The 27,452-nt window shown below is 45.7% G+C and overlaps 1 protein-coding gene across 11 annotated transcripts in view; it reads right to left on the bottom strand.

The window, feature by feature from the left end:
• Positions 1-27,452, bottom strand: part of LOC127581976 (tenascin-like) — a 283,091-nt gene that overhangs the window by 119,978 nt on the left and 135,661 nt on the right. For 3 of the 11 annotated variants that reach the window (XM_052036813.1, XM_052036814.1, XM_052036809.1), the window contains exon 1: positions 54-430. The exons of 1 other annotated variant lie outside the window; for it this stretch is intronic. The gene's annotated coding sequence lies outside the window, so the exon portion shown is untranslated. Of the gene's footprint in view, positions 1-53; positions 431-519; positions 700-27,452 lie in introns of those variants that run through there. 7 more of the 11 variants (XM_052036818.1, XM_052036819.1, XM_052036810.1 and 4 more) reach the window with 6 other exon arrangements.

The raw sequence follows: 27,452 nt of genomic DNA, 5'->3' as shown, positions 1-27,452 counted from the left end.
TATGCTGCACAGATATTGAAGTTCAGAGCAGTTCAATAAAAATACTTTCTTACCTTAAGTTATGCTGGCTGCAAACCATGCAGTCTGTACAGTGAACAGACTCAAGAATTCAATCCCTTTGCCTCTTAGACACTTGTCCTTCTGGCTTTGTGTTGGAGCCTTGTGCCTGCATTGAAGAAGTAACTTGCAGGAAGTCCTATCTAGGTGCTCAGCAACAAAGCTGCAACCCCCACCTTTTCTTATATAGAAACTGCAGAGTGTGGATAGTCAGCCAAGCCAGCCCCCTCTCCGTTTATATAGCATCTCTGAAAGCAATGAACTTTGGCATCTTCCGTGTAATAAGATGCCTTTAGGCTGACTGTAGAAGTGATGAATTAAAGCTGCAGCCACACAGTGGTGCTAGCTTTTTTGGAAGATTGCTTTAACATACCATTTATGGTGAACCACGAAGGTTCCTACCGCTACATCCCTCCCCTCTTCCACCCCACCACCCCCTCCCCAGCCACACCACCGACCCACCAGTGACTCAGCTCATAGGAAGAATTCTCATTCCACGTAAAAGTTCCAAGACCAATCATTTCCGAAGTAGTCTGGTATCTGATCACAAAAGGGAGTCTAAACTCAGGAGAGGTTTTAACTGGAACTGTCTGCTGCAGCACATGGCAAACTTCAGGTTTCTTTTGTTAAAGCTGCTATTGCTGCTCGCTGGCTATATTGTCAGGGAGGTAAACAGACAGGAGGCAGAGAGGGAAAGTGGATGACCTGGAAATCATCACTGCCTGCCTGCGAATCAACTATCAAGTGACTGCTTGGTGGGTTAACACCTTGGTGACCATTGATGAAGCTCGCTGCAGATCTGGACTAACATCACGCAGCACACCTTTTGTACAAAGGTGACCGACTGCAAACATTTAAGGTGACAGGATTGTGCCTTTGAATACATCAGCTAAAACAGTAAAAGCTTTAACAGCCAAAATTCAAACTACCTTGTCATAGAGACATAGGGAGCTATAGCATGGAACCAGGCCCTTCCTCCCACTGAGTAAATTGGTTTATTATTGTGACATGTACCAGGGTACAGTGAAAAACCTGTCTTGCATACCATTCATGCAGATCAATTCATTACAACAGTGCATTGAGGTAGTACAAGGGGAAAACAACAACAGAAATCAGAATAAAATGTTACAGTTACAGAGAAAGTGCAGTGCAGGCAGACAATAAGGTGCAAGGCCATAACGAGGTTGATTGTGAGGTCAAGAGTCCATCTTATCATACTATAGAACCGTTCAATAGTCTTATAACATCGGGATAGAAGCTGTCCTTGAGCCTGGTGGTACATGCTTTCAGGTTTTTGTCTCTTCTGCCTGATGGGAGGGGAGAGAAGAGAGAATGTCCACAGTGGGTGGGGTCTTTGATTATGCTGGCTGCTTCACCGAGGCAGCGAGAAGTGTGGACAGAGTCCATGGAGGGGAGGCTGGTTTCCCTGATGCGCTGGGCTGTGTCCACAACTCTCTGCAGTTTCTTGCGGTCCTGGGCAAAGCAGTTGCCGTACCAAGCCATGATCCATCCAGATAGGATGCTTTCTATGGTGCATTGATAAAAATTGGTGAAGGTCAATGCGGACATGCCAAATTACTTTAGCCTCTTGAGGAACCATCCATTTACACTAACCCCATTTTTTATTCTCCCCATATTCTCATCAACTCCCCCCCCCCCAGATTCCACCATTCACATACACACTAGGGGCATTATACAATGGCCAATTAACCTACCAACGTGCACATCTTTGGGATGTGGGAGGAAACCGGAGCACCCACGTGGTCACAGGGAGAATGTGCAAACTCCACCCAGACAGCACCAGAGATCAGGATTGAACTTAATATATAGCTAGACAGAAGCCAAGGAATACTATTCTGTTTTTTCCCCCGCTGCAATAGGTTAAGAGACGTTACAGGAAACCTCGATTGCAAATAAGAATAACACAAATTCTCAATTGTTTGAAGGTGCAGAAGGTTCTCTTCAGAACAAGTTACAACGAAAGTTATTACCTCTGCTGTGATTCCCACAGATTCCAATGTACTGAGGACATTATCTATTCAAATGGTTTTGGAGTGATGATTATGTTATGGCAAATAAAAACTCTTGCAATACTCAACTTCAAATATGTTTTGCTTATTGCAAGTTGATTATTTTTGGGAGTTTATTTTCGCAACTGCAACAGTTGCTATGTGCAAAACAGTTAAATTCTCCAGATGTTGGAATGGAAGCTGTTTCATACCGATTCCATTTATGATAGGCATAGCAAAACTGAAAGGAGAAGTTGAGTAGTTTAGGTGAGATGGCTGGTGTGTGTGTGTTATCAGATTCCTTAATGTAAGGGAAAGCATTCCCTTGGTCAGTACATGCCATTGGCATCAATATTCCAGGGAATTTCTTAATGATGTCAATGTCATAAACCTACTGGAAACGTCAATGACATCAATCTAGAAGGGGGATTTCCTCTGGGAAGTATGCACCATAGGCAAAAAGATATATTGAGAAATATAAAACTTGGGTTAATTCTGTTAACAGCTGGTTTCTTTTGGTATTGCAAATCTTTTGAAATTCTTCCATGCTTTCTGTTTTTACAAGAAATAATGAAAAGGGGAAATCATCCTCTTTTGAATACTAAACATAACAAAATAACAAACCCATTCTTTGTCAATGTGTTTCACTAAATCGAACATCTAAGATAAATGCTTCCCCGCTGCTAACTTTTGTGTCAAATCCACCAAACCTACTTTCTCCAGCTTGTAAAATTTAAAGGCTGAATTTTGTGATTAATAGTAACACTCAGGGTCTCAGCATTGCAACAATGAAAGTTAAACTGGACGGTAACTGCAGAAGGCCAGTTAATGCAGTGCTGTTTGCATTGCCCTGTTCCTCCACAAGTTATTCTGCACCCGTATCCTTGTCCAGCAACCTGGGCTTCAAGTACATGCTCTTAACCCACTGGATACTCACCGAATCTTGTCTGATCCAGAGTGACTACATGTTTAACAGTGTAAAACACCTTAATACAGCCCAAACCCCTTAAAACCTCTGACAATTAACTGTTACAAGCATGGAGTCTCATTCAGGTTTTAATCATTATTGGAGGTTGGCTGAGTTAAGCTGACGTGTGTCTGGGAGTTGTGCAGGGAGCTGCCGGTTGTCAGCCTCTGATGTCCAATGTCCCCTGCACTTCCACGGTGCACAGATGACAACTCCATTCATTTCAAAGAGGCACTGGCATAGTCATAGAGTCATTGAGAGATAAAGCATGGAAACAGGCCCTTTGGCCCACTAAGTCTGTGCTGGCATCAACCATCCAGTTACAACCTGCTGTAGGAACTCAGCGGCTCGAACTGCATCAGGGTTTTGACCCGAAACGTCGACAATTCCTTTACTCCCACAGATGTCCCGCTGAGTTCTTTCAGGAGATTGTGTGTTGCTCCAGATTCCAGTGTCTGCAGCCTCCTGTGTCTCCATTTACACTAATCCTAGGGTGGTAGAGGCAAATGCACTGGGGGCTTTTAAGAGGGGCTTGGATGGGCACATGAATGAGAGGAAAGTTGGGGATATGGACATTCTGTAGGTAGGAAGGATTAGCTATGTCAGCACAACATTGTGGACCGAAGGGCCTGTTCTGTGCTGCACTGTTCTATGTTCTATACTGATCACATTTTTTTATTCTCTCCACATAAGGTTGAGTTATTCTTCTGTATTTTAATGTTTCAAAAGAGGTAGTAGGGATAGTCCAGGGAATTACAGACCAGTGAGCCTTACATCTGTGGTGGGCAGGCTGTTGGAAAGAATTCTTAGAGATAGGATCTATGAGCATTCAGAGAATCATGGACTGATTAGGGACAGCCAGCATGGCTTTGTGAAGGGAAGATTGTGTCTCACAAGCCTGATAGGGTTCTTTGAGGAGTTGACCAGGCATATTGATGAGGGTAGTGCAGTAGATGTGGTCTACGTGGATTTTAGTAAGGCGTTTGATGAGGTTCCACATGGTAGGCTTCTTCAGAAGATCAGAGGGCATGGGATCTAGGGAGGCTTGGCAGTGTGGATTCAAAATTGGCTTGCCTGTAGAAAGCAGAGGGTTGTGGTGGAGGGACTGCATTCAGATTGGAGGGCTGTGACTAGCGGTGTCCCACAGGGATCGGTTCTGGGACCTCTACTTTTTGTGATATTTATTAATGACTTGGATGAGGGGGTAGAAGGGTGGGTTAGCAAGTTTGCAAACGGCACAAAGATTGGTGGTGTTGTGGATAGTGTGGAGAACTGTCGAAGATTGCAGGGGGGTATTGATAGGATGCAGAGCTGGGCTGAGAAGTGGTAGATGGAGTTCAATCCGGAGAAGTGTGAGATGGTACACTTTGGAAGGACAAACTCCAAGGCGGAGTACAAGGTTAATGGCAGGATACTGGGTAGTGTGGAGGAGCAGAGGGATCTGGGAGGTTCATATCCACAGGTCACTGAAAGTTGCCTCAAAGATGGATAGGGTAGTTAAGAAAGCTTATGGGATGTTAGCTTTCATAAGTTGAGGGACTGAGTTTAAGAGCCACGAGGTATTGATGCAGCTCTATAAAACTCTGGTTAGACCACACTTAGAGTACTGTGTCCAGTTCTGGTCGCCTCATTATAGGAAGGATGTGGAAGCGTTGGAAAGGGTGCAGAGGAGATTTACCAAGATGTTGCCTGGTTTGGAGAGTATGGATTATGAGGAGAGACTAAGGGAGCTAGGGCTTTACTCTTTGGAGAGGAGGAGGATGAGGGGAGACATGATAGAGGTGTACAAAATATTAAGAGGAATAGATAGAGTGGACAGCCAGCGCCTCTTTCCCAGGGCACCAATGCTCAAGACAAGAGGGCATGGCTTTAAGGTAATGGGGGGGATGTTCAAGGGAGATATCAGAGGGAGGTTTTTTACCCAGAGAGTGGTTGGTGCATGGAATACGCTGCCTGGGGTAGTGGTGGAGGCAGGTACGTTGGTCAGATTCAAGAGATTGTTAGATAAGCACATGGAGGAATTTAAAATAGGGGGATATGTGGGAGGAAGGGGTTAGATAGTCTTAGGCGAGGTTTAAAGTTCGGCACAACATGGTGGGCCGAAGGGCCTGTATTGTGCTGTACTGTTCTATGGTTCTATGGTTTTGTTTTGTAGTGTTCAAGGTGTTTTTGATTAAACTGACCTTCTAAATCTGTTTTAACGGGGCAGACCCTTTAACAGCATTGATGGACAGATGTGGTCCAAGTCCAAAATTCACTGAAAGTGGTCACACAACTAGATAGGGAGGTAAAGAAGGCATATGACATTCTTGCCTTTATTGGTTGGGGCATTGAGCATAAGAGTAAAGAAGTCATGTTGCAGCTATATAAAACTTTGGTTAGGCCGCACTTGGAGTATTGTGTGCAGTTCTGGTCGCCCCATTACAGAAATGATGTGAAGGCTTTGGAAAAGGATGCTGCCTGGATTACAGGGTGTGAGCAACAAGGAGAGATCGGACAAACTTGGGTTGCTTTCCCTGGAGCGTTGTAGGCTGCGGGGAGACCTGAAAGAGGTTTATAAGACTATGAGAGGCATAGACAGAGTAGACTGTCAGAATCTTTTTCCCAGGGTAGAAATGTCAAATGCTAGAGGACATGCATTTAGAGTAAGAGGGGGAAAGTTTAAAGGAGAGGTGCGGGGCAAGTTTTTTTACGCAGAGAGTGGTGGGTGTGTGGATCGGGCTGCCAGAGGGAGTGGTGAAAGCAGAGACAGTAGTGACATTTAAGAGGCTGACATTTAAGGTAGTCACGTGAATATGCAAGGAATGGAGGAATATGCAGGGAATGAGGAATATGGATCATGCACAAGCAGAAGAGAATTACTGTGATTTGGCATTGTGTTCAGTGCAGACAGTGTGGGCTGAAGGGCCTGTTTCTGTGCTGTACTGTTCTATGCTAACAGCATCATTTAAAGATAGTTCAAATGCCTTTGAGAGTGGCGAGCTGTCAGAGCTTCCTGTGGGCAGGGCTTGTGGATGAGCTACCTGAGGTCGGCTCACAGCCTGGAGCCTGCTCTACCCAGTGGGCTGCTTCGTGGGTGCGGAGGGTCAGTTCAATCAACTCTCCATGCCCAGAAGGGTAGGGACGGTAGGCAGAGAATCTGAGCAATGGACCACATTCTGAGTAATCTGGGTCATCGTTAAATAAATATCAATTCTCTCATTGTTTCTCTCTATCTTCTTTTAATCCATATTTCTTTAGCCCTCTGTTTGTTGGCTTGTGTACATGTCTTGGCTGAGAATTAACTCACACTTCCTGCTTTGTGTGCCTTGGTAAGGATTTTTCAACAGTTGACACACAGTTACTTGCCCTGTTTACACAGGGTGCCAGATCCCTTGTGCAGGATGCCTAGCTGAGATGGCTTTCTGATCGCAGCAAGTAGAAAGTCTGTGGGCAAGTGTGAGAGTGCAGTTGGCACCATTTGTTCACCAATGAGGAGACCATATGTTCTACTTTCATGTGTCAAGAATTTCAACAAGGCTGTACTATAATCAGTCTTAGTACCATTGCACTAGAAACACACTTTACAAAAAGAGGTTGTTCAGCCCATCCTGAATGTTCCAGATCTTTGAATAATTAGCCTCAAATCCCTGTCCTTTCTCCAGAGCCTGAGAATCTGTCCTTATCCAATTCTCCTTTGATACTACTGAAGTTACTACTACTTTTGAGGTTCTGATGGACCAAGTGGGTGAATTTACCCAGCTTAGGTTGCTGTGATCACTACATCAGCCAATCAAGTGCAGGAGTCTGGGGAGATGATTTCCCATCTGTGGAGTATATTCTACATCCAATATGAAGTGAAGTAAACCTGGCTATCTGTTGGAATTAATAGCATTTTAATGTTTTGGAAATGTTGTTGTACTGAACCTAAGTGACTCAAAGAGATTCAATCATCCAACAAGATGTGATAATTGTTTAAAGCCCTTTTCAAGACAAAGGAATGTTGTGATTAAACAAAAATGCTTGGCAATAAAACTCTCTCTTGATGCAAAACTCATTGTATGAAACATTTAGGTATATAATTTGAACCCTGCAGGCAACAGGTATAAACATACATTTCAACTTCGTTATTACATTGCCCTCCAAGAATGACTTTCTGAAACCAGTAGAACCATTCATCCTTCACCAGCCCCTAATTAGCGTAACTCTGACTTGGCTAATGAGAGCATGTGGTTTGAGTTGACAGAGGCTTTGAACAAAGCATTGGGAGTAAATGAAACATGGAGTTGAATACATTCAACCTCATCTCGTTAGTTGTTTCCTGTAATTGCATGTGAAACTTGTATTCTTAATTAGTTGTTTCACTCTCAAAGCTCAAAGCACTCCGTGCAAAGTTAATTGCTTTTGCAGTACAGTGGCGTGGAAATTTCTTGGTCTTTGCCTTGCTTTAGGTGTGAAATGGGCATCTAATTACCCAAGATGATAGTTGCTACACTGAATGATCACTATGGCCTTGATTTTCCCCTCTCAGTAATAAGCCAGAGCATTATCTTCTAGAAAAGAGAAGGTGCAAAGGCCATCAAACATAGATGGTGGGTGGTCTCCTCCTGCAATGAAGAGTGATTGTGACCGACATGTGAGGGGATAGAGTCAGCGTTATGAAGTCGTGGAACCGTAGACCACAGATATGGGCCCTTCAGCCCTCCATGTCCTTGCCAATCTTCTCGTCCATCTGCACGAACCCCATTTGCCCACATTAGGACCATGCCCTTCTCTGCCTTGCCTGTTTAAGTGTCTGTCTAACTGCCTTTTAAACATAGTGACTGTATCTGATTCCACCTCCTCTGGCAGTGAGTTCTAGACATCAACTACTCTCTGTGTAAAAAAAACTTTCCCCTCAGATCCTCTTTGAAACTCCTTCCTCTCACCTTCAACCTATGCACTTTTGTTTTTGATACCAGTACTATGACAAAAAGACTCTGACTGTCTACCTGATCTATGCCTCTCATAATCTTATAAACTTCTTTCAGGTCTCCCCTCCTTTGCTCCAGGGAAAACAAGCCCGATCTCTCCCCATAACTAAAGTTCAATCCAGGTAACATCCTGCTGAATCTCCTCTGCACCCTCTGTAGTGAATCTCCTCTGTAGTGTGGTGACCCGGACTGCACACAATACTCCAAGTGTGACTTGATTAGTGTTTTGTAAAGTTGCAACTCTGTACTAACTCAATGTACCTGCACTGTGTAATGAATTGACCTGTAAGATCGGTACGCAAGACAAGTTTTTCACTGTACTTCGGTACAAGTGACAATAATAAACCAATTCCAATACGAATACATAACATCCCAACTCTTACATTTTATGCCCCGACTTATGAAAGCATGCATGTCATATGCCTTCTTCTCCACCCTATAGACTTATGTTACCACTTTCAGGAAAATATGGACTTTGACCCCCGGGTGTCTCCGTTCACCAACGTTCCTTAGCATCCTACCATTTACTGTATATGTCCTACTCCTATTTGACTTCCCAAAATGCATCACCTTTCACTTGTTGGGATTAAATTCCTTTTGCCAGCACTCTGCCCAATTTTCCAACTGAACCATATTCCCTGCTGAAGACTTAGACAATATTTCTTGCTATTCCTAAGGCCATCAACTTTTGTGCAGTCTGGAAACTTACTAATCAGTACTACAGGTTGTAGAGGGAAACAGGTATTTGTGTGGACGACCATGATTCAGATGCTTTTCGGGGTGAGGAAGTCACTACCGAGTAAACACTGAGGTGTCGTTTGGGTTCCATCGTGGAACATTTGGATTTCTTAATTACTCCCTCTATGTTCTCTACATCTACGTTTTATCTTCAGACAACGGTGGTTTTGAAGAAGCCTTTGCTCATGCTTCACCTTACAGCTTGCTGAACTGAATTTTAAGAACCATTCCTGGACATGGAGTTTGGGAATTTGCTACACACACACACACACACCCACGAAGAGTTAGTTTTGGGGTTAACGTTCAAGGTTTAACATTTGGTGAAGAAGTTTGCAAACAGCAAGTAGGATATGAGGAGTGAAGTGGTTGCAATGGTGAAAACAAGTAGTGGCGCAGTGGTGCAGCGAGATCCAGAGACCCCGGTTTAGTCCTGACCTCGGAATCTGCACATTCTCCTTCTAAGTGAGGGGGTTTCCCCTGAGTGCTCCAGTTTCCTCCATCATCCCAAAGACGGGCAGGTTGGTAGGTTAATTGGCCGCTGTGAATTGCCCTATGGTTTCGGTGAATGGTAGAGTTTGGTGGGGAGGTAAGTGGGACAAAGAAAATGGGATTAGTGTAGATGGCTGGTTGGTGGTCGGCACAGACTTGGTGGGCCGAAGGGCCTGTTTAGGTGCTGTGTCTCTTTCTGACTATGACTAGTATGAAGAGGAGGAGGTGGAACCAAGTGTAATGATTGCAACAGTGTAAAGGAAGCTGTGGACGTAATTATTGTGAGTAATGAGGCAGGAGATAGTGGGCACCGTGGTCGGCATGGACTGGTTGGGCCGAAGGGCCTGGATCTGTGCTGTATTGCTGTATGGATCTATGACAGAGATATGTGCAGGGAATGAGAGAACAACATTCTTGCCTTGACAGGTTTGGTGAGGTCACTACAGATATGCCCTTGGTAAGATCAGGGATAGCTCTTCTCTGGCAACAGAGCTGTTGCCTGGAGTGTTTTCTGCCCCTTTGGTGAACAGAATCCCCTCTGGACCACCTGCACCGAGACTCAGAGAATCTGAACGTGCGTGGAGCTTTTCCAGTCACTTCCTCAGCTCAGGAAGTTTCTCTGTCATGTCTACGTTCCCACCCCCTGCAAGGTGGACTTTGAGGGGAATGGTAAAATGACTGTTGCAAGTAAATTCTGTGGCTGTTTGGAATACGGCAGGCTCCCAGGAGAAAAGGAGAGCAGGACAAATCAATGTTCTGTTGGCAGTGACTGCTGACCTGGACGCAGGTAGAACACTCAGCTCTTTTTTTTGCTATCAGCACCTGGGATCATTAATATCCATTAACCTGATTGAACAGAACCCTGGTTTCAGGTTGCGTCTGAAAGGCAGTCTGTTGGACAATGAAGCATGTTTACAGTTCTGCACTTGGGTCATCAGCTTGAGTGATGAGCTCAAATCCTGACGTGGGACCTTACATAAAACTTCATCTGACTACAAAAGTGAAATACTAATATGTTATAAAACAAAATTTATTCTTCCACATTATTGCTAAAGCATGTCTCAAGAATTCTGTATTGTATGGGCTTTAAATGTTCAAAATCTGGCATAACTCTTTGACTGATCTTTTCTCCTGTCCTGTTCTCAATCTCGCCGGTGCTCTGGACGTAGGTTTTTCTATAAGAGTTTTGAATCTATTGGGCAGTCAAATAAAAACATGTAACTTGTTGGTATATTTTTTTCTTTAAGGTAATTGCTCAAAGACGAACCTTCTGAACCAATAAATGTAAATTCTTATGAGATTGCATGAGGTGTTGTTGCCTGCAGCTGATTCATAGGTGTCTGAGGAAAGCAGATTTGCAGCAAGTGACTAATTCTGTATTCATCAAATTTGTACAAAAATGCTGAGATGTGAAGGTAGGACTTTGTCTGCACTGGTTGAAGGGGTTCGCATTCATCTCAACTACTTGTCTTGGCATATCAGAAAATGAATCATTTCAGTTTATTAGTCTGCTACACAAAAACAATTATTTTATTGCAGTTTTGACTTTGTTACTGAATGAATTTAAATGTCAGACTTGCATTCATGTTACTCATTTCATGATTTCAGGATGTCCCAGACTGTACTTTTGAATTAAGAGGCCGAAGGAAATACCACAGTTAATTTCTACAAAGAAGTTCCCTTGAGTGACTGTCCAATAATGACCAGGTAATCAAACAGAATAAACTAAAAATGAAACAGATATTGCAATAAAAAATAATCCTCAAATCCTAATCAATAACAGAAAGGATTTTGGGACTGATTTTTTCCCCACTTAGGTACTTTGCAGTGCAGATATAACATCATATTTTATTAGTTGAGCTTTAGTTCCCTTTATATTTTTACCTTGTCTCCTTATTTGTGCATTATGCAGAAGTGCTTGGAAATCTAATAACATACTGAGAGAAACCCCTTGACCCCAGGAGATTTCTTCCAGCTTGTTCAAGGCTCCAGGGAACTTAGCCTGAAATCCTGAGCCATAATGTGTAGAGTTGTGATTGAATAAAGTCTGATTCTCTCGCCTTGTTATGGAGAGGCATCAAATGGCTCACAGACAAATCCTCACAAGCAGAGTCTGAGGAATAGTCATCATCTCAGGATATTCTGTAGCAGCTAGATTTAGAGGTTTTCCATCCTTTTTCAATGAAGCAATAAAGGTAATGTTGGAAGCTCTTAGGAAAGCAAACATTGATGTATAGTTTTTCACTTCAAGGTCCAGCCCAAAGATTTGAGCACAAAGATCTAGGCTGACCATCCAGTGCAGAAGAAGAGAAATCTGTTCTGTCATACTTTCTGCCTTTCAGATGAAGTGTTAAGCCAGGGCTCTCTTTGCCAGATGAATATATAAGATCACACTCCAAAGGGGAACAGGCTCCTGATCATTAGTTTCTTTTCCCTTCTTATGGAGTCCCGCAGGATCAAGGGTGACTTACTTCCACTCTGGTTTTGTGGGTTCTGAGGCTTTGTGGTGGGTAATGAGGCCAATGTGGGAACTGCAGACCTTCCCATAGATGAGGCAGGTGGTACCTGAAGGGACAGGTGGTATCTGATGGGGGGGGGGGGGGGGGTTGATGGGGAAATGTGGTACCTGAAAGGACAGGTGGTGCGTGATGAGGCAGGTGGTACCTGATGGGGCAGATGATATCTGATGGGGAAGGTGGTACCTGATGGGACAGGTGGTATCTGTTGGTGAGGGAGGTGTCCAATGGGGACAGGTAGGTGGCAGTTCATGAGGCGGTCTGTTCTTTCTGTTACTTACTCAGGGCTTGTGTCTGCTCCCATGGCACCTTTTCGGCACTTGCCCTAATCCTCCACCATTCACAAGATCACAAGACAAGGGAGCAGAAGTAGGGCATTCGGCCCATCGAAAAAAGAAAAAGAAATGAGAAATTGGGGAGGGGCAAAAAAAAAGTGGTCAGGGGACAGAGATTCCCAGGAGTCAGTGAGGATGGTGCATTACTTCAAGGAGGCTTTGCGTGCATCCTTGACCATTTCCATTTGTCCTCCGTCCCTTCCCATGGCACAGCTTGTAATAGGGTGTCTGTTTTGGGAGTCTTTTACCAGACTTATTATTTGATGTGGTCTGCCTAACATAGACAATGGAGTATAACTAAGGCCTCAGTGCTGGGGACATCTGTCTAGGAGAGGACACCGACATTGTTTCTCTCGTCCTCCCAGTGCACCTGGAGGGGACACACTGCGGTATCTTCCAGTGCCTTGAGATACTTGCCGTAGGTAGTGCAGGTCTCAGGAGTGTGATCACTGTGGCCCAGTAGACAACGAGTTTCATAGCAGGTCTGAGGTCTTCATCTTCAAATATCCTCTTCCTTAATTGACTAAAAGCTGTGCTGGCACATTGAAACTGGTGGTGAACTTCAGCACCGGTGTCTGCCCTTGCCAAGAGTGGGCTCCTAAGACAGAGGAATCACTCCAGGTTTTCAGTGCCATTGCTGAGTATAAGGCTCAACCTCTGAAGCATCTAAGAGGTTGGGCCTTACACTCAGCAACGGCAGGACAAAGGCCCTCTACTAACCTGTCCCCACTGCACCACACCACAGTAAAGGTTAAATGGCCGTCACCATGTTGGCGTTTCTGGGACCTCGTTGTGGGCAAGCTGGCTGCCTCAGTTCCTGCAACGTGACAGTGAAGATGCTTCAATTGATTTCAGTGGAACCAAATGTCAGAAGTAGAGAGATGTTCATAGCTCTGATTATGTTACACGTTTAACACAAATGACAATGGATGATTTTCTATCCCAGTACTTCCAATAGCGCAGCATCTCGTTGGCCTAGGTTATGCATTTAAACCTGTTAACTGGGCCTTTATCTCAGCCCACTCTGAACTGATACTGGTTTATTATTGTCACATGCACCGAGATACCGTGAAAAGCTTTCATCTGCATGCCATCCAGACAGGTCATGCCGTCCATAATTACATTGAGGTAGTAATAGGAAAACAGAATGCAGAATATGGTGTTACAGTTACAGAGAAAGTGCAGTGCAGGCAGACGGATAAAGTGCAAGGGCCATGATGAGGTAGATTGAGAGATCAAGAGTTCAGAGTGCTATTACTGAGCCAAACAGCATTTTTCTTGCAGTTGTCACATTGTGAAGATCATGTCAATTGCTCCATGTGACAGTCTAAAACTGGCTTTTGTCTCCAGAAGGATCTTCTCAGCTAAAGGCTTGAGCTGGTTGTTCATGATGCAGGTGAGGATCTTTCCTGCTGTTGCTAATGGAAATTCCACGATAGTTTCCACATTTGGATCGATCCCCTTTCCTTTTGTGACATCCGAACAGACAGTAAAATGTTGGTGTACAAAGCAGTGGGGATCCCAACGCTCCTGTATGCATCAGAAACTTGGACAACATACCGACGGCATCTGAAGGCTCTTGAAAAGTTCCGTCAACCCTGTCTTCGAAATACCATAAATATCAGCTGGGAAGATAGAAGAACCAACGTCAGCGTGCTAAATGAAGCAAAAACAACAAGCATTGAAGCCTACGTTATCAAGAACCAACTAAGATGGAGCAGTCATGTTGTTCAGATGAAAGACGAACGTCTGCAGAAACAAATCTTCTACTCCCAGCTTAATGTAGGCAAACGTAAAAGAGGCGGACAACAGAAGAGATTCAAAGACGTCTTAAAAGGCAACATGAAGAAATGTAACATCGACATCAACAATTGGGAAGCCACTGCCAAGGACAGGAAACTCTGGCAAACCATCATCCGAGAAGGAACAGCAACTTTCAAAGCCGACAGATGTGCAGAATTAGAGGAAAAGAGAAGGAAATGGAAAGAGAGGCAGAAAGAACCAAAGCCTGATCTGCCATCTGGAACTACCTGTCCTGAATGCGGAAGAACTTTCAGAGCCAAGATTGGACTCATAAGCCATTTGAGAGCCCATAAATAGATCAACAGAATGAAGACCATCATCCTCGACCTCGAGGGATAGACACGACGTCGACTGAGCCAAATCTAACTTTCCATGAGGTCTTAAAAGACCTTTCCTGCTTATAATTCACTCACAAGATTGCTATGTAATGTATGTTTTGCCTGGCTGTATTTTGTATGGATGGGCAGGGTTGATGTGATGACTTCACTGCAGAGTATTTCCCAAATGAATTAATTGTAAAAGCTTTAAATTAGATGTTTAATTTTAGATCAGAAATCCTACCACACAGTTCTGAGGGTCAAAGAACAAACTCACAGTCCTCAGACGGAAACTTTGACCAATTGTATGTGAAACCACACGGTGCTGAGCAAGAGTGACCACACAATGAAATCAGCTCTGCAGCTCCCGCCTTTATCAGCACTGATGTACAGAATACGAAGCAGCTGCTGGCTTTCCTTCGGGATGAATGCAAAACCAGTTACCTTCTCCACAAATGGTTTCAGCACACAGCTCGTCCTTCCTTATGCATAAATACAAATCTTCTAGCTTTCACAAATATACTCTACTTCCATTTTTGAAAAGAAAACCCCTCCCTAAAAATACAGGCACATTTTAGGAGTCCTACAGTCAAAATACAGCATTCATTTTTTGGGGCAGATATAAAAGATATGCTGGAAATAATTCATTTTTGTGAAGACACAAAGATTCTTCTTCCACTTCTTCCAATTCTCGGAGACTGTGGAAATGGAAGTTGCAGCTCTTGAGTTCCTTCAGTAAAACCAAATCCTTAAATGTGGGACTGCAAACAGTAAATCAAATTAGCTGTGTTGCTCTTTCCTCCCATATGTGACTGTGAAAGGATTAGACCACAATCTGTTTCTGGCTCTTTCGTCTGTTTCTACTAGTACATTATTAATCGCCATTAAGAAAGTAACAGGTTGGTAATTTCCCAAATACGAATTGTAAATCAATAATCTGGATTTAAGAGGTCAGTGCAAGACCACAAATCGATGCAAGCTTTTGCATCTTCTGTTCAACAGCACAATGTTATATTGGCAACAATCTGCCCTGAAGATCCCTGAAGATGGACTTAACCTTTTCTAAATACTTTAAATATATGGTTACATTATGCAGTGATTGATGAGACAGACCACACACCACGATTGAAAGGATTGAACAGATGGTATATGAAAAAGTGAGTCATTGTCCTACCCCAACAAAAGAAGCATTTATCCATAACTCCTGCTGGACCTGCTTGGAGAGCAGAGGCCATGTGTTAAATAGATTGGCACACTTCGCAAAGGACCAAGAAAATAAGAAAATACAGCAAAGTGGCAAATAATACGTTTGCAAATCTAATTCATAAATATGCCAGATTAGAGACCCATGAACAAAGCCACTGGTTTGGTAGCTTTATGGAATCAAGAGATGGTGGAGACATTCTAACTCCAAGAATGCCACACAATGAAAATAACGCTTGACTCTTTGGGTTTTGGTGAGGACATTTCCAGTTTGGCTCCAGCCTGGATCGCCGGTATGTTCACTCTATCTACTCAGACTCTACTTACAGATTCTGCCCACTCCCAAGCTCCCACTGGTTGGGTTTATCTAACTTGTCATCTTGCCCAGGAGATCAGATGGGTGGCAAGTTCACTAAACCTTCTCCTGCCCATCACAGGTTGCGTGCAGGCAGTTAATACAAACCGGCTGTCGACCAATGAATAACTGTTTGGGATGAAGGCATCACATCATAAAATATCTTATGGAATAATACTAACCCTCAGTAACCCACTGCATGGAGCGTTTGAACGAGAGCCTGTGTATTACTGACACTTACTGCGATTCAAGTTATAATGAAGTTCTTGGGATTGGAAGGATACACTGGCATTTGACCGATATTGGACTGATTCCCACGGTGGAAAGATACAGGAGCTTTGGAAAATCTCTGCAACTTATTCTCTTAAGTCTCATCGTAGATTGGTACAGAGCAGCATCGGCAGACAACTTTGAAGAGATTGCGTCCCTTTCCCCTCTTGTTTGGACTGGTGGTAAGCCTGAAGTGAGAATGTGGAATGGGAGCATAATGGTAAATTGAGAAAAAGATTTTAATTCTCTTCCAAAGTTTGATTCTACCCCCATAAGTCTGAGCAGTAAACGCTTTCCTTCTCCCTAACTGCCTGTTAACAGTAAATGTAGTTCAGTGGTATCTTTGGCAATGTCATAGGGGGACAGAGCTTTTCTTTTATTTGTTGCGTGCGACCACACTACTTACTGCGCACCAGTGGACTTGAGGACTTTTGGATGAAGAGGGTGTGCAGGGAATGACACCAAAGTATCTCAAAGCAAAAAATGATGATATTGTAGCGGCCAGCTACACAGTACGAAATGAAGACACAGAATCGCTGGTTCGAAATCAGAAGTCGAATGAACGACAGGGACGCGGTTTGCCTTTAATATCAGAAAACTTTCCCGCGCTACAGTTCCCGTGCTGACGTCACGTGCGGGTCACCTGACCTTCCTGCACGCGGGCTTTCCTAGCCTGACGATGGGGAAGAAGGAGGGCCCCGCGCCATCTTGGATCGGGGCCTCCGACGATGTTTGTGATGTCAGGAGCCGGTTCGATGCCGGTGCGGTGAGTCGCTACATAACCCCCCCCCCCCCCACCCCCCCCAGAACCGGCGATACCGTCGCGAGAACCAGAATTAAATAAACTATGACTTGGGTGGCCTGCCCCTGCGTCGCACTTGCTGGACCACCACGGGTTGGTCCAAGTCTAAATGAGCCGGCTTCAGGCGGTCAATCGTAAACACCTCCTTGCGCCCCCCAATGTCCAGCACGAACGTAGACCCATTGTTCCTGACAACCTGGAATGGTCCTTCGTACAGCCGCTGCAGCAGTGATCGGTGCGCGCCCCTCCTGACGAAGACAAACTTACACTCTTGGAGGGAAGTCGGCATACGGGTCGGGGCCTGTCCGTGTTGTGAGGTGGGCATCGGGGCCAGGTTTCCAAGCCGCTTGCACAGCCGGTCGAGCGCCGTGGCAGGTTCTTCCTCTGACCCCCCGAGGGGCTGGTAGGAAGTCGCCCAGGACAACTAAGGGCGTTCCGTAGACCATCTCCGTGGACGAGGCACGCAGGTCCTCTTTTGGCGTGGTGCGTATCCCCAGCAGGACCCAGGGGGGTTCGCCTACCTAGTTGGGCCCCTTAAGGCGGGCCATGAGTGCCGACTTCAGGTGTCGATGGAACCTCTCTAGCAGCCCATTGGATTGCGGGTGATAGGCGGTGGTGAGGTGGATCCAGGAACCCCACAAGTCGGCGACGGCAGACCACAGGCCGGAGGTGAATTGAGCTCCCTTGTCTGAGGTGATATGTGCCGGGACACCGAAACGGGCCACCCTAGTTGACAAAAGGGCCCATGCGCAGGACTGGGCGGAGGTATCTGCGAGGGAAATGGCTTTGGGCCAGCAGGTAAAGCAGTCAACAATCATGAGGAGGTACCGCGGTCCTCGGGAGACTGGGAGGGGGCCGACTAGGCCGACGGCGGGTAGGTTGAAAATCCTGCAGGGGGGCCTTGAAATGCTGCTGTACTTTCGAGGTCTGGCAGTGTGTGCAGGACCGGGCCCATTCGGAAACCTGTTTACGTAGGCCATGCCAAACGAACTTGTCGGATACCATCCGGACAGTAGTCTGGATGGATGGGTGTGCGAGGCCGTGGATGGCATCAAACACCCGTCAGCGCCAGGCAGCTGGGACGATGGGACGGGGTCTAACTGTGGAGATATCGCAGAGCAGGGTGCGCTTACCGGGGCCTACCAGTAGGTCTTGCAGTTGCAAGCCCGAGACTGCGGTGCGATAGCTGGGCATCTCCATGTCCGTTCGCTGTGCCTCTGCCAAGGCGCCGAAATCTACCCCCTGGGACAAAACTTGGATGGTGGGCTGTGACAGTGTATCTGTGACCACGTTCTCTTTCCCAGACAGATGGCGGACGTCAGTGGTGAACTCTGAGATGTACAACAAGTGCTGCTGCTTCCGTGCTGACCAGGGATCTGAGACCTTGTTGAAAGCGAAGGTCAACAGCTTGTGGTCGGTGAAAGCTGTAAACGGCCTGCCCTCCAAGAAGTATTGGAAGTGTCTGATGGCCAGGTACAATGCCAACAGCTTGCGGTCAAAGGCTCTATATTTGAGCTCTGGTGGTCGAAGGTGCCTGCTGAAGAACACCAGCGGTTGCCAACGCCCTTCGATGAGCTGCTCTAGCACGCCTCCGACCGCTGTGCTGGAGGCGTCGACCGTGAGGGCAGTCGGGACGTCCATACGAGGATGCACCAACATGACCGCGTCCGCCAAGGCCTGCTTGGTTTCGACGAACATGGCGTGAGCCTCTTCCGACCAAACAATGTCCTTGCTTCCGCCTGACAGGAGAGCAAACAACGGGCGCATTATGCGGGCCGTGGATGGTGTGAACCAGTGATAAACGTTTACCGTACCGAGGAATTCCTGCAGGCCCCTGATGGAGGTGGGTCTGGCGAAATGGCGGATGGCATTGACCTTTGCAGGCAGGGGCGTGGCGCCGTGCTTGTCGATCCGATGGCCCAGGAAATCGATTGTCTCAAGCCCTAATTGGCATTTGGCTGGGTTGACGGTCAGGCTGAATCCCTCAGGCGAGAAAAGAGTTGGCGGAGGTGCGTGAAATGTTCCTGGCAGCTGTTGCTGGCGATCAAGATGTCATCGAGGTATATGAAGGCAAAGTCAAGGTCGCGCCCGACCGCGTCCATCAGTTGTTGGAAGGACTGAGCAGCGTTCTTGAGACCAAAGGGCATCCGGACGAATTCAAAGAGGCTGAAAGGTGTGATCAGCGCCGTCTTCGGAATGTCGTCCGGATGGACCAGGATCTGGTGATACCCACGGATGAGGTCGACCTTGGAAAAAATGGACCGCCCGTGCAGGTTGGGAGTGAAGTCCTGAATATGAGGCACGGGGTACCGGTCCAGGGTAGTGATGTTGTTGAGGCGCCGGTAACCACCACAGGGTCGCCAGCCTCCGGCTGCCTTGGGGACAATGTGTAGCGGAGAGTCCCATGGGCTGTCCGACCTGCGGATGATCCCCAACTCCTCCATTTTCTTGAATTCCTCTTTCGCGAGGCGGAGCTTGTCCGGGGGTAGCCGCCGGGCGCGGGTGTGGAGGGGAGGGCCCTGGTTGGGGATGTGATGCTGGACGCCGTGCTTGGGCAAGGTGGTGGAGTACTGGGGCATTAGCACAGACGGGAACTCTGCCAGGACCCTGGCGAACTCGTTGGTCGACGTGGTGATGGAGTCAAGGTGTGGGGCCGGTAGCTTGGCCTCACCCAACGAGAACGTTTGGAAGGTCCTGGCTTGAACCAAATGCTTACCCTGCAGGTCAACCAGCAAACTGTTGGCGAAGGAAGTCTGCCCCGAGGAGTGGTTGCGTGACAGCAGCCAGAATGAACTTCCAAGTAAAGTTGCAGGTGCTGAACTGGAGGTGGACCAAACGGGTGCCAAAGGTCCGAATGGCGCTGCTGTTGGCGGCTCTGACGGCGGGTCCTGGTGTGCAGTTGTGAGTCTCGTGGCTATTGGGAGACATGACGCTGACTTCAGCTCCGGTGTCCACTAGGAACTGACGTCCGGAACGTCTGTCCCACTCATGCAAGAGGCTATCCGGGTGGCCAGTTGCCATAGCCATCAGCGGCGGCTGGCCCTGGCGTTTCCCGGAAACCTGGATGGTGGCCGGCATCTGCGGGCGTCTGCGCCCCACCTCTGGTGGTAGAAACACCATTGGTCGGTCGGTGTCTCAGACCTGTTGGCGGGTGGGGTGCGTTCGATTGCCGGGTCTGGCCTGCTGGGCCGCTGGGTACATGGCGTGGCAACGCGCTCGATGGAAGCCCTGCTCTCCTTTTTCGCCTGACAAAGGACATCCGCCCGGGCGGCCACCTTCTGGGGGGTCACTGAAATCGGCATCTGCCAGGAGCAGGTGGATGTCGTCAGGTAACTGCTCCAGGAAGGCCTGCTCAAACAGCAGGCAGGGTTTGTAATCGTCTGCCAGGGCCAACATCTCATTCATGAGCGCAGAGGGGGGTCTGTCGCCCAACCCATCGAGGTGGAGGAGGCAGGAGGCCCATTTGCGTCGGGAAAGTCTCGAGAAGGAGGGTCTTGAACTTATCGTACTTCTCCTCCTCCGGGGGCGCCTGGATGAAGTCCTCGACCTGGGCTGCGGTGTCTTGGTCGAGGGCGCTCACTACGTAGTAGTACTTGGTGTCGTTCCTGGTGATCTGGCAAATCTGGAACTGGGCCTCAGCCTGGTCGAACCAGACACGGGGCCTGAGGGTCCAAAAGGTGGGCAGTTTAAGGGCTACTGCCTGTACCTCTTGCTGTGCAGACATCGTGGGTCCAAAAACGTTTGGGCCCGTCGGGGTCACCAATGTAGCGGCCAGCTACACACTATGAAATGAAGACACAGAGTTGCTGGTTCGAAATCAGAAGTCGAATGAACGACAGGGACCCGGTGCACCTTTAATATCCGAAAACTTCCAGCGCTACGGTTCCCGCACTGACGTCACGCACGGGTCACCTGACCTTCCCGCGCGCGGGCTTTCCTAGCCCAACGATGGGGAAGAAGGAGGGCCCTGCGCCATCTTGGATCGGGGCCTCCGACGATGTTCGCGATGTCGGGAGCCGGTCCAATGCCGGTGCGGTGAGTCGCTACAGTATAATCCCTCACAGAACTCACAATGTGTCATCCAAACTGTCTCCCTTCACTGTAGCCTGAGATTGAGTGAAGACAAGCAGTTATTCTGTCATGACAGAAGAGATTGGTGCTCATCAAATCTCTTTGGAGTCTAATGGGGTTTGTTGTTTGTGCTGCATGGGATTTGGACAATAGTCCATCTGCCCAGCTGCACTCAAAACAGAAGAACCTCATTGGAAGAAGTTAAAATTCAGTCAGACTTTAGTGATACTATAGTTTTGAGTTATTTTGAATTTCTTTTGCTTGTAAGTTAATATCAATACTTCTAGAGGTCATCTCAGCAATTGGACAGCAGACTGCATGGGGGAAGGAAGTATTAGGCCATCTCTAGGGTGTATCATCTTTGGGTTTCACAATAACTTCATTCCTCATTCTTCCGACGCTGATTTGTAACAGATACATTAGCACTTGACTGACATTCAACGTTCTTTGCATTTGGAAATTAGCAAGTCAGGGAAAAATTTGCATTAATGTTGAACTGTGAACAGTTGCACTTTCACAGTTATACAGAGTTCCATCGCTGTTTGGAACAGAAGTGTTGATTGTCCGAATCTACACAAGTATCAAAATTCCCAGACTAATGGGGGACCTATATTATTAAGATAAGATAACATGATATCTTTATTAGTCACATGTATATCGAAACACACAGTGAAATGCATCTTTTGTGTAGAGTGATCTGGGGGCAGCCTGCAAGTGTCGCCACGCTTCCGGCGCCAACATAGCACGCCCACAACTTCCTAACCTGTATGCCTTTGGAATGTGGGATGAAACCGGAGCACCCGGAGGAAACCCATGCAGACATGGGGAGAACGTACAAACTCCTTACAGACACTGGCCGGAATTGAACCCGGGTCACTGGCGCTGTAATAGTATTACGCTAACAATGCACTTGTAACTACATTGATTCCATAACAAGCAGCCACCAGTATTCTGAACACGAACTTGAGAAATGTGCTTTTATTTCAGAGTTACCACACCTGCAGTATTGTGCTTTTGATGTTTTAAGTCTAGATCTTGGGACAAATCTTAACAGAGACTGAATCCTAGATAAAATTAGTGTTGCATCATACAGTAATTCATCATTACATTGGAAAATATTTATGAATCTTTAGATCAACTGTTAATGTGACATCAATTCCATTGAACCTAACACATCTGCGCTTAATCAAACTCTTTTTGGTAAGCTACAACAAGCATACCCACAAACAGAGATGTATGTCTTTAACGGTGATGCCAGACAGATGAACAGGTGGGTCATCAGGACACTCAGTTGTATGGTATTTTGATGTGTGTTTTTTGGAGAAGTGGAGTGGAAAAATCAGCCTCTGGCAATTGATTATTATTTATGTTTGGAATATATTTGTCATTCAACTGGTCCGTCCTTGGGTATCCCATTTATATCAGGTGATTATTGCCTATTACAACATTGGAGTTGATATTTTGGGCACAGTTCAGATGCTACTGTTGGTTTGGGTAGTTTCTTTGAATCGTACCATTTCCTTTTTCCAGGGTTCCTTGGGCAGTGTGATACATTATACTAAATACTTGTGGACACATTGGCAAAGGAATACAAAGAACACTGATCCTTAATTGCTTGCAAGCACAGTTGCTTTATTTCCAAACTGCACCATCAAAGGGATTTAAATCCAACCACAACCTCACAGGAATATCCTTGTAACCTAACTCTTGTGCTTGAATGTGATTCCATTGAAACTAAGCCACCTAATCAGTTCACTCTTTATCAGGAAGTGTAAAAGAAATGTCAGTCAATTCACTCTTGTGAAATGGTGCACAGAAACTATGCAAAACAGAGTCACATCTTTGTTGTATAAAGGTTCATCTCAGCCATCACTGGCTTCCTGCGATAACAAATGTTTATCACAGCTTTTAGGGAAACCTACATATGGAAAATTTGGAGCTATAATTACACATCATTGTAAAACATTTCAAACTATTCACTTTATTCTGGGACTGGCTCGTGCTTCGATGAAATATACTCATAAAAATGCACCGTCTAATTGTCTTCCGCCAGTCATCTTTTTTGTTGAATTATCCCAGGAGCATCAGATGATGCAAGTGGATTTCTGTGACCAAATAGGTCATTGCATATTGCACTGGAAAAAGTTACTCAACATTTTATGGCAAATTATACAGTGATTGGCCAGAAATGTGGTTTTGAGCAGATCATTAACAGACGGAGCCTAATGACTAAAACAGAAGGATTAAAAGAAAGGCCGGGACCTTGCTTTCACTTGCATGGAAAATAGAAGGGAAATGAGGCCAAAGGAAATAAAATTGAAGAGTGTTTTGGACTTTCACTGACAGAGTTTGCTAACGTAATGTTCAAGAATTTCACACCAACAGTCTGTGAGGATGCTCCTGAGAGATAGAGGAACAAAGAGTCATTTCTGGGCTAGACTTCAGTCAGTCAAAGAGCAGCCTGTTGAAGATTGGATTCCTGCTGGAACAGAGTGAGTGTTCCTGTCCCAAAGCAGACATTGGAAAGGTAAATCCTGGGACTGATGGGCTGTGCTACGGGAGGGTAGGGTGGGTGGAGAGTTGGATGGTGAACTGGTTTCTGGCTTGGGGAGAAGGAGAAAGAGACCGTGGCAACTGTGATCCACATTCACGTCTGCTTGTAGAATATTGCTCACATTTCCATTGTCTCCCAGAATCACAATTCGTATCACTTAAGAATAGTCACTTGCCCCTTGAAGGTGTTCCGTCTTTCAGTGGCTGATCTGCGACCCAAATTTGTCCACCTGCATTTGCCCTGTATCCTTAATGGTTTTGGTCTGCACCATTCAATCTCAGATTCACAATTCACAGCTGACTTAGCCATTGTTGCCATTTGCAGCAGAGAGGCCCCAGTACGAGAGGACATGGCTTTAGGGTGAAAGGGGAAAGGTTTAGGGGGAACATTAGGAGGAACTTCTTCACTCAAAGAGTGGTGAGAGTATGGAACAGGCTGCCATCTGATGTAGTAAATGCGGGCTCACTCTTGAGTTTTAAGAATAAATTGGATAGATACATGGACGGGAGAGGTCTGGAGGGTTATGGACTGGGTGCAGGTAAATGGGACTAGCGGAATAACGTTTGGCACAGACTAGAAGGGCCGAATGGCCTGTTTTTCCTGTGCAGTAGTGTTCTATGGTTCTATGGTTCTATCCACCAACACCTCCATGCCAAGATGTGTCCTAATTACACTTCTGCTGGATATTGTTCGAATTTCCAGATAGTGCCCCTGATTCTAGTTTTCCAAGACAGTAGAATTAGCCTTTTCTTATTCATATTTCTACTTAAGTCACAGAGTCACCTTTTGCCTGCAGAAAGCCCCTAAAACAGGCGGGCACTTGCTCTACCCAACACCAGGTTCCTTTCAGGGTTATGACACAGGATGTCTGGCATAAGGTGGTGGGTGTTCCACGGTTATTTCAACACTAACACCTCCTTGTTTGCACTGGCTGCCCAAGTTTACTGGTGCGTTTTAACATTGTCTTATTTTACTCAAAGCATTTAGGTAGAACAGTCAACGAAAGAGTGGTACAAAGAAACTAACAAGTGTTCTTAATCATGCTGCCACACTTCCAACTTGGCTCAGACACAAGAAGAACTTTTTCTCCCCAAAGAACTCAGCTTCAGCACTTGCATTTGAGGAAGTTTGTATCGGAGTTTGCCGATCAGGATGTATCATGGCAAAAGTTGTGAAGCTGAGCTGGACAATGGAGATCAATGCCCAAGAGATGAACATAATCCAATGAGCTGATCCTGTGCGACAATGAACATTCTGCTCCACTTTCATCACACAATGGGATGGGGACACATGAGTGTCACGGGGCAGGTTATCAAAACACAGGCTCTTACAGGGTTGCTTTCATTCTTAAATTGCTTCCGTTCTTGATGGGAAGGAAAGAAAGATTTGTACTTAGGTAGCAGCTTTCACGTTGTTCTCAGGATGCCCCTTAACACAATGAAGTGTATTTGCTGCTGTAACGGAGGACGGCAGCCAATTTCAGAAGAGTCCCCAGAAACAGCAATAAGATAGTAATCGGATGATCTATTTTAGTGATGTTAAATGGGGCATAAATATTGGCCAGAACACTTGGGATAACTCCACTGTTCTTTGCAAAAGCATAGTTGGGATCTTTAACGCTCATTTGAGGGAGGACAGGAGGCACAGCTCATGTGGACGATGATTTTGATAATTGTGCCGTGTTATAGGAGGGCTGCAGTGCAGTGTCAGGCAAGAGGTTTGTGTTCAGTTCTCTGATACCAGCCTTGAATCCTTCTGAAACAGAACTGTCAATACCACCGGCTGAATCATATCTGGGAGCAAGAAATAATCACAGGCAGGAGACAGGGGAGAGGAACACCATTTCTGGAGAGGAGCAGCAGAGAAAGGTCGCCCAGTTTGGAGTTACAGAAGTATGAGATTTGAAAGGTTTTGAACACCTTTGCGAAAAAAAACTAACGTTGCTACAGATTAAGTAACCGTGAGCAAGGTGTAAATTGATCCTACTTGTAGAAGGAACTCATGACCACAACAGCCTCCACACAGAATGACTGTCTGATGCTGCGACCGAACTAGGAATGAAGTCTTAAAATCAGACAGCCAGTTCGAAACTGTCGTGAGAAACATACAAACAGTTTTTGGTAAACCGCCTTCAGATAAAACAAAAGCAAGTGATGATTGTACCTAGGAACAAAGTGATTGAGCCCAACATCAGACAAGGTGACCACTAAGAAGCTGCAGAATCACCGAAACCTGTCAGCAAACAAAATGAGACAGAAGAATAAAGGCAAAGTGCAGCAGATGCTGGAAATCCGAAATAAAAACAGAAAGTACTGTACTGTGACTGGTCAGGGGAGAGAGGAGAAGACTTAGCCTTCCAGACAGGTGGAAGGGTCACTGACATGAAGCACTAATTGTTTCTCCCACCGTGGATGTTGTTGGCTCTGCTGTGTGTTTCTGGGATTTTCTGCCGTTACTCAGACAATCTCTGGACAATGACTGTCTCCGCAGACAAGATAATCAAAGACCCCATTCTCTCTTCTCTCCCCTTCCATCAGGCAGAAGATACAAAAGCTTGAAAACACACTCCACCAGGCTCAAGGACAGCTTCTAACCCGCTGTTATAAGACTTTTAAACAAACGTCCTGTATGACAAAGATATCTTTATTAGTCACCATGTATATCGAAACACACAGTGAAATGCATCTTTTGTGTAGAGTGTTCTGGGGGCAGCCCACAAGTGTCGCCACGCTTCTGCCGCCGACATAACATGCCCACAACTTCCTAACCCGTACGTCTTTGGAATGTGGGAGGAAACCAGAGCACCTGGAGGAAACCCACGCAGACACGGGGAGAACGTACAAACTCCTTACAGACAGCGGCCGGAATTGAACCCGGGTTGCTGGTGCTGTAATAACGTTACACTAACTGCTACACTACTGTGTCTGCCCAAGATGAACTCTTGATCTCTCAATCTACCTTGTCATGGTCCTTGCACCTTATTGTCTACCTGCACTGCACTTCCTCTGTAATTGTAACACTATATTTTGCATTCTGTTCCTGCTTTTCTCTTCTCACTACCCCAGTGTACTTATGGTTGGAATGATCTGTCTAGATGGCATGCAAAACAAAGTTTTGCACTGTATCTCAGTACATTTAATAATAATAAACCAATTACCGTTACCAATTGCAATAGGAATGTGAAGCAAGCAGGATTTTGTTTTAACTCCCCATTGTCTTAAACAAAGAAGGAGGCTGTTTGGCCTATCGAGTCTATGACAGCTCTCTCCCATCTGCCTCCCTTGTAATTTACTGGTTCTTTCTCCACAGATGCTGCCTGACCTGCTGGGTATCCCCAGCAGTATTTTGGTTTTATGATTCAGATGTGTTCTCATCCCAGCAAAGGATGAGAAATAATTTTGGTGGTCTCGGGAATTCTGCCAAAGTTTGAAGTTATATTTGGCATATAATTTGGCATAAAACAAAGAATTTCTGAGCAATGAGGAAATAACAAACGTTTTTCTGCAACATTGATCATATTAGTGGCTAGAACCTTAGATATTTTGGTCACAGTGTAGCAATGTTACAAAATCTGGATGGAAATGTCTGGATAAAAATTCAGTTTAAGCTTACACGAATTTTACTGCAGATACCCACAGTGTCCAATAATGAAAAACTGTTATTAGTATATCCTGCCTAATTGGAAGGATTAAATATACAAATGGAAAAAGAAGCAAACAAAAGATATCCTTCACTTTGTAAATCCATCTGAGATGTGTTGTTAGGTATTGGTGAAAGACATCAGTGGAGTGTCATTGAATGCAAATTTGACAACCAATTCACTTTCCAGTAAAAAATTGTTTCCTACCCTAATATGCACATAGATAAACAAAAGGAGAGGAAAGCAAGCCTTGTTGAAGAAACTGTTTGCTAATCTGGATATTGAATGTAACATCACAAAACCTTCAGCAATGGCATTGCGAGATGGGTAAAAGACTGGTCTACTAAGTGGTAAAGACTGGCTTACTAAATACT

Source organism: Pristis pectinata, chromosome 23 (genome assembly GCF_009764475.1).
Source record: "Pristis pectinata isolate sPriPec2 chromosome 23, sPriPec2.1.pri, whole genome shotgun sequence".
NCBI classification, from domain to species: domain Eukaryota; kingdom Metazoa; phylum Chordata; class Chondrichthyes; order Rhinopristiformes; family Pristidae; genus Pristis; species Pristis pectinata.
The sequence above is the reverse complement of the archived record's forward strand: the minus strand, read 5'-3'. Positions and strand labels throughout refer to the sequence as shown.